The 7,231-nt window shown below is 35.4% G+C and overlaps 1 protein-coding gene across 1 annotated transcript in view; it reads right to left on the bottom strand.

The window, feature by feature from the left end:
- Positions 1 to 7,231, bottom strand: part of LOC107669870 (gastrula zinc finger protein XlCGF57.1-like) — a 35,532-nt gene that overhangs the window by 16,869 nt on the left and 11,432 nt on the right. The window lies entirely within an intron of this gene.

Here is a 7,231-nt window from a genome sequence, read left to right as displayed (position 1 = left end):
GCCAGTAGTGCTTTAACAGACAAAAACACACACAATCAAGTCAAAATGCCGGCTTTTGGCGAGTGACCTCGTAAACACAGTCTTAAATAAGTTATAAAGTCCTAAATGACCATAAAGAGTTGGAAGAAAACCAGAAGTGAAACCTGATGAAGTCTCGTCATTGATGGAAATCAAAGAACAAAAGAAAAAGAGAAATCCTTCCACTGCTCTAGTCGTTTATTAACTTTTGTAGTTTGAATAAAGATTAATTTATATTCATTTTATAGTTTATACATATACAATTTATAGTTTATGTTATGATTATTTTAAGTACACTTTAATTCAAAGTTACCATGTTTTTCTGAGTCTATTAAGTGTTAAAAATAATGGCTTTCTATTATACTGTAATGTAGAATGGCTATAATTAATGGCTAAAAGTGAGGGAAAATGCATTTAATAGAGATACCAGTAACATTATTGGTATCAATGATACTGGCCTTCATTAATAGTAGGCTACAAAAAGATGCCATTAAACACATATTTAAAATATACCATCTTTATGTTGTTTCTGCATTAATTAAGAGGTTCAGTGTGAAATTATGATAATATAAATATATGAATATGCGATTAATCACGATTAATTACAGAAAACGTGCGATTAATTCGTTATTTTCTTAATCTATTGACAGCACTAATGTTAACCTTTTATAGATGGTATTGTTGGTAATATTAGTTCATTTTACAGCTGAATATGCTTTTCAATTTAATTTCTAATTTTGTAGGCCACTTCAAATTTTTAATTCGATAATCTGGCCCTCAAATGAAGCTAATTGAATAGCCCTGCCCTATATGGTTCAATTGGTTTGGTAAAAAGAACAAAAAAGAAATAAGATGCATTTCTTATTTCAAGATTATTTGTTCTTCAGACATTCCTCTATAAATAAGTATCAGCTGTAATGTGAAAATGTGTAAGTTCAACAATTTACTCAGAGACAAATTGTGATCCCCATATTGCTGGGATTGAACCATATAGGACTTTAAAATGAGGATTAAAAAACAGAATCTAAAATCTTATTGAGATATCTTTAATACTTCTTGAGATACAGGCACACAATCTTTGAAAAAATAATATTTTTGGCATTCAGACAGGTTTGTATTGAATCATATCTTCATATAACTCAACATATGAGTTGAACATTATATCTTCTTTAGAAATTTATCTTTAGAATAAAAAGTTATGCAAACTGAAAATGTAACAATTTGATATCTCCATATCTGGAATTGCACCATATATGGCCTCAAAAAGAAGTTTGAAGAAGTTTGTTAAGAACCATTAACATTTAATAAGAACCATTAAAAACCACTTAAAAAGTTATTGAGATATATGTAATACTTATTCAGATACAGGAGTTCAGAATGAAAATGTGCTTTTCCCCATTCTTGAACTGTCACAATGCAACAAGTATTGCTGAAGTCAACAGATTGCACTAATAGAATTACCAATCACTGTATAAAAATAAAATAGTGATGGTGCCATCTTTCCAGTCTTTTTTTCACTCTGTAATTTGGTTGATTTGACACAAAAAAATAAAACTATACTAAGGTCACGGGTTTGCACTGGATTTGTTTCAGTGTTGTGTAGGCGGTCACTGTGATTGACACGACCAATTAAATCTTTAGAATCTGTGGTGGGCGGAGTTTGTGCTTTAACTGTGTTTAAAAGGTGAGGAATATTCACATGATCCTACAGGACTGGTGCAGACTCCAGGTGCAGCAGCTGAAATCTGACACATACTATGGTAAAGATGGAGTTTGTTAAAGAGGAGATTGATGACACGAGTGTTTCAGAACCATCCAGAATAAAACACGAAGATACTGAGGAACAAACAGGTTGGTGTCCTTTCTTGATTCTTCATTGTTGACTGCTGAGAAACATTAAAGCTTCTGTTAAAAATATTTAGTGGCTCTGAAATAATGAGCAATGATAAATTATCATCTAACTGATCATATCCACATTTTAATTTTATTAACAAGGAATGACAGAACTAACCTTTGACACATCAAAGATCTGATACTTCATACTCAGATAAATATGTGACCTTTTTTGGTTTCTGCTATTTAATCAGGTTCACTTGAACTGATTTTAACAACATCATTTGTTTATTTTAGACTGGATGGAAGTACAACAGCAAAGACATGAGGTGAATGAAGTGGAGGAGGAACGTTGTAAAATCAAAACTTCTAGAAAAAAAAACAAACAGCTTCACACCTGCTCACAGTGTGGAAAGAGTTTCAGACAAAAAGGAGTCCTTAAGAAGCACATGAGGATCCACACTGGAGAGAAACCGTACACCTGCTCACAGTGTGGAAAGAGTTTCAGACAAAAAGGAGTCCTTAAACAGCACGTGAGGATCCACACTGGAGAGAAACCGTACACATGCCCTCAGTGTGGAAAGAGTTTCAGACAAAAACCAGCACATTTTAACAATACCATCGTAATATTGATAACTGTGATCATTTTGGTCACTATAACGTGATATGAAATTTTCAATACACATTTACAAATTTTCATTCCTGAGTATCAGACCTACCTGAAAAAACATAAAGCACTATTTCATTTGTATCTTTGTGTTATTGTAGTAATTTCATAGTAATTTCATACCCAATGGGGTGAAAAAAATAATCTTAATGCAAATGGAAAACAAGATTATTTTTCTTACCCCATTATTTTTATTATTTGAGCGGTACCATTTTAACCTGTTAACCCGCACCGGCCCGCCCGGGCGTGTTTAGGCGTGTCTGTGCTTTTAATTACCTTTGTTTTAAAACAATATTCAATCAACTATCATAAACTATATATCATTTGACAGCTAAAACACTCAAGATCCATGTTCTGAGCTTGTTTTTTAAATCAATACACCAGAGAGGAAAGGGTTAACATAAATGCTGAAGGACCGGCCATTTAAATATGTACAAAGTGAACGGCAGTACTTGCGTTTCATTGCCTATAGTTCTGGTCAGCTTGGACTATTCCAAGAAACACCAGCACAACATTTCAAAATAAGAGTCCACTCTTCAAAATGCATCCCACTTTTTAATCCAAAACAACGAAAAAATAGGGGAAAAAACGAAAGATCCTCCTTTGTTTACACAAGCGATTCGAGTTATAGTTGTAGATAGCGTCCATTTTCAAAGAAATATCGATTCCAGCTTTGAAATGGCATTTGTTTCATATAGAATAGTCTCTTCTGAGCAAAATGAGCCCTCCCAGTCTCTCTCCTTCAATCACGGGCGATGTTATAACCCAGAACAGAGAGGGAGTCGCTGACAGGCTTAGCGAGGTGCCGATCTGCGCACCGCAGTTTTGGGCTGTTTGAAGCCAGACAATGCCTAGCCAGCAAAGTTTTGATGGATGGAAGTGTTAGCCAACCACAAGGACGTTTACAGTGATTGACAGTTTGCATAGATTACGTAAGAAGGCTTGAAAAATACCCGTGCGCAAAGTTAGTGTGTATTCTTGAGCTGAGTGTGCTCTCTTCGTTACGTTCACAGAATGGCGTCGCAGCGCTACACAGAGTACTTATCCGCGAGCGGACTTTCTCCGAAGCTTACATCTGAATCTCTCCATCATGGAACATCGACTTTAGAAGAGTTTTTGTGGTGTTTGATAGTGTTTTGGAGGGCGTGATGTGAAGCAGTGGCGAAGAGCAGCAGAAAGACCCGGAGAGATGCATGACAGGCAGGGATAGCATTAGCACCTAAGTTTCAACGCCGTTCTCTTGAATGTTTATGTGTTTGCAGATTTTGTTTCATGTTAGCTGTTTTAGATTATACATTTGGCATGAAAGCCTCATCCATTTTTCCATTAGTGAATTTCATTCAAAGATATCGTGAGTCACTTTCATGTACATTTTACCTTGTTTTACTCTGTTGCTATACTAATTTTGAGTTATTATGACTCCAGAGTAACAAAGGTTCAAGTGTCTAGTTTCAAACAATACCAGATTTATAAATATAGACCATAGGGTTCAAGAGCTACAGACATTTTTATTTGGGTATGTCGTTTTTCAGAAAATGCTCAAAAACAGGGGCGCACAGTAAGTGGTTAAATAGTAGTTTTCTATATAACATTGGAGATGCATCGCATTAGTAAGGCCGGTGTATGTTGGATGGTAAGGAAAGTGTGCCTCGCTCTCGGGCTCTTTCTGAGAATGTTTGTGTTGTTTCGTGGGCACAAACTCATCAAAGAGGAGTTTCACAGGTCTGCAGGTCAGTGCTGTAGAAATCGCTTTAAATTAGGCTAATCTGATAAAAGACGTTCACTTGATATTCATCGCTATATTAATCCGTCAGTGGTGCTGATGCAGGTTCTCCCCCCATTTTACGAGCCTCCTTCTTGCTGTTGGCTGAGTAGAAGTCATTCATTTTAGAAGTCATAGAATGTTAATTTTTATTACCCTAATGAAGAAATTTAACAGGTTGAACTGTGTAAAAAGCATTAGACTATGTAGAAAATCTGCTGCACCTTGAAATAGACGCTTAATGATATATATGTAATATGTCAAATGTTTGTAAAGTCAAGTAGTTTGAAAAAAAAGATTTTAGTATAACCTATATCAAAGTTAACCATGGTTTTATCGTAGTAAAAGTGTAGTAACCAGTTTTTTTGGCGTATTGTTTACCATTTGTATGACCAGTTTTACTACAAATACCATGGTTAAACTATGGTTAGCCTAGTGTAGCAAAACCATGGTTAATTTGTGGTTACCATGGTTTAACTATAGTAACCATGTTTTTTTGGTTTTATTTTTAGTAAAACCATGGTTAATTTTCATAAGGGATGAACCTTTTATGCTTAAAGCTTATAAAAATGATCTTGCAGTTTAGTTGTTTCAATTATTTTTTTAAGTTGACAACTTGCAGTTTCTGAATTTGTTTATTCAACTTAACATTAAGTTCTCACTGTCTCAACTGACTGAACTAGAGTATTTGCCCCCTCATCTTAAAAAAAAATGTGTTGAATCAATTCAATAACGATGTCACGTTCTCAACATCACTTATCGCGAGAACTCGTGAAGACCGTTGCAGAGCAGACAGAAGACGTTAACTTCGTCAACCGTTGAGCTCCTACACAAAGTTTGAAATTATTCTCAATCAACAAATTTGGTTAGTAAATATTTGAATAGACCCAAAAAAATCAGCTTCAGTGCCTATTTGGAATGGGCTCCATTTGTTTCATTAGATCAGGAGCAAGAATACAGTGTTGACAGTAAACAAAGACACCAATCTAAACCAATACATACTGTAACACGTCATTGTACTATCACACAAAGTCAATGTGTCATTCAGTAAGAAGTCTCTAAATAGCCTTTTTGAAAGGATTCCTAGACTTTTCTTGAAATAAAAGATCTAAATGACTTTTCCTAAGATTTTCTTTAAATAAAATACCATAAAGATGTACTTTATGCAAGTTTTTACCTAAAAAATGTTTTATTTCTGCTTTTATTTCAGGAAAAGTTTAGGCGTCCTTTCAAAAATGCCATTTGGAGACTCCAAATGGACACCTGGTAACCAAATCACCGAGTCAACACTACAAATGCTGTTCGGAAATAGTTTTTTCTTGTGTGTTATGGTGGGCAGAGCAGTTCTGAATTGATATACATATATGCATTATGTAGTTTTGCCTCATTTGGTTACCAGGTGTCAATTTGGAGTCTCCAAATGGCTTTTTTGAAAAAACGCTTTGAAAACTCTGTCCAACATTATTTAATTAACATAGCATAAGTAGTCGTCCTGCCAATTTTCTCTTTGACACTATAATCAGACTTTGATTTACAGCCATTTGAAATGTTACATTTTTGTGTTCTTCCAGGGGACTCTACTGGGCCCCTGGGGATGGAAGGGCAGTAAAACATACACAGATCTATTCTCATCATGGACAACAAACTGTGCTGAGTCACATTTTTTAGATTGTCTTTTCAACAACTTGCCAATATGTAAGTTGCAAGTCATGGTTATCTTAGAATAAGAATAGACCCACAAAAATATCTACATCAGTGCCCATTTGGAATGGGCACCATTTATTTAATTAGATCAGGAGCAAGAATACAGTGTTGACAGTAAACAAAGACACCAATTTAAACAACCAGTACATACTGACACTTCATTGTACTATCACACAAAGTCAATGTGTCATTCAGTAAGACAAGGTACACAGTGTGTGGTTTATGGTGCAAAAGCCATACAATTCATGTAGTTCACATAATCAGAATATAAAAGACCTCATTTGTATCTCTGTGTCAAAAATGTCTTATCTTTGTCCTCCTCAGGTGCTAAACATCAGTAATGTGCATGCTCATCTTGCTTATACAGTACAGGATTCATGTTGATCTTTCCCTGGTACATCACCCTCAGTTTTGCATGTAGTGTCTGTAGCAATATAGTCCATGCAGTGTCTTCTAATGCAGCTTTCAGCACTCCCTTCATGTAATGGAGTCATTAATATGACCAAATGTTCATGTCTTAAAACAATCATAGTAATTATATGTATTGTTTACTAAATAAATGGTGTATTTACCAAACACAATCCTTAATACAGAATATTCACCATGCTTTATTTTCCAACACCATGTACAATACTTTGCTGGAGGATACAGCATAAAGAGAGCTAAAGTAGCAAATTAAGACAAATCATATTCAAGAGAAATAAAAATGGGTTATGTTAAAACCATGTTATTTTAATCAGATGAAGCCACCCAAATGCATGCATGGTGAAATGTTCTGAGCAATCGTAGAATCACAGTTTCCTGCTCATCATTAGAGCTCTCCTGGTTTTTTTCCTCTTGCTTGCTTGTCTATGTCCCTACCATAGTCTTCTTCCATGTCATAAACAATTTGCAGTTGTTATCCAGCACCCTACAGTACAACTGACGAACAAAAGACATGTGACCAATTCAAATCAAATCACTTTATTGTCACGATACCATGAACGCAAGTGTACAGGTGGTGAAAGTCTTTTGTGCAAACTGCAGCATTGACAGTATGGATGAAAAGTATCAGTGCAGCACGGTATGAATTAGTGCAAACAGAATGTCAGGGTACAGAATAATAGTGAGTCAGAGTCCAGTCAGTGTAACTGATAGAGTGCAGTGCATATGAGGTTGGTGTGGTGTTACTGGTACGAGTTCAGTTCAGTCTGATTGCCTGTGGAAAGAACTTGTCTCGCAGTTTGCTGGTGCAGGTTCTGTGATAA

This window comes from Sinocyclocheilus anshuiensis, unplaced genomic scaffold (assembly GCF_001515605.1).
Source record: "Sinocyclocheilus anshuiensis isolate Anshui unplaced genomic scaffold, SAMN03320099.WGS_v1.1 scaffold272, whole genome shotgun sequence".
Taxonomy (NCBI): Eukaryota; Metazoa; Chordata; class Actinopteri; order Cypriniformes; family Cyprinidae; genus Sinocyclocheilus; species Sinocyclocheilus anshuiensis.
The sequence above is the reverse complement of the archived record's forward strand: the minus strand, read 5'-3'. Positions and strand labels throughout refer to the sequence as shown.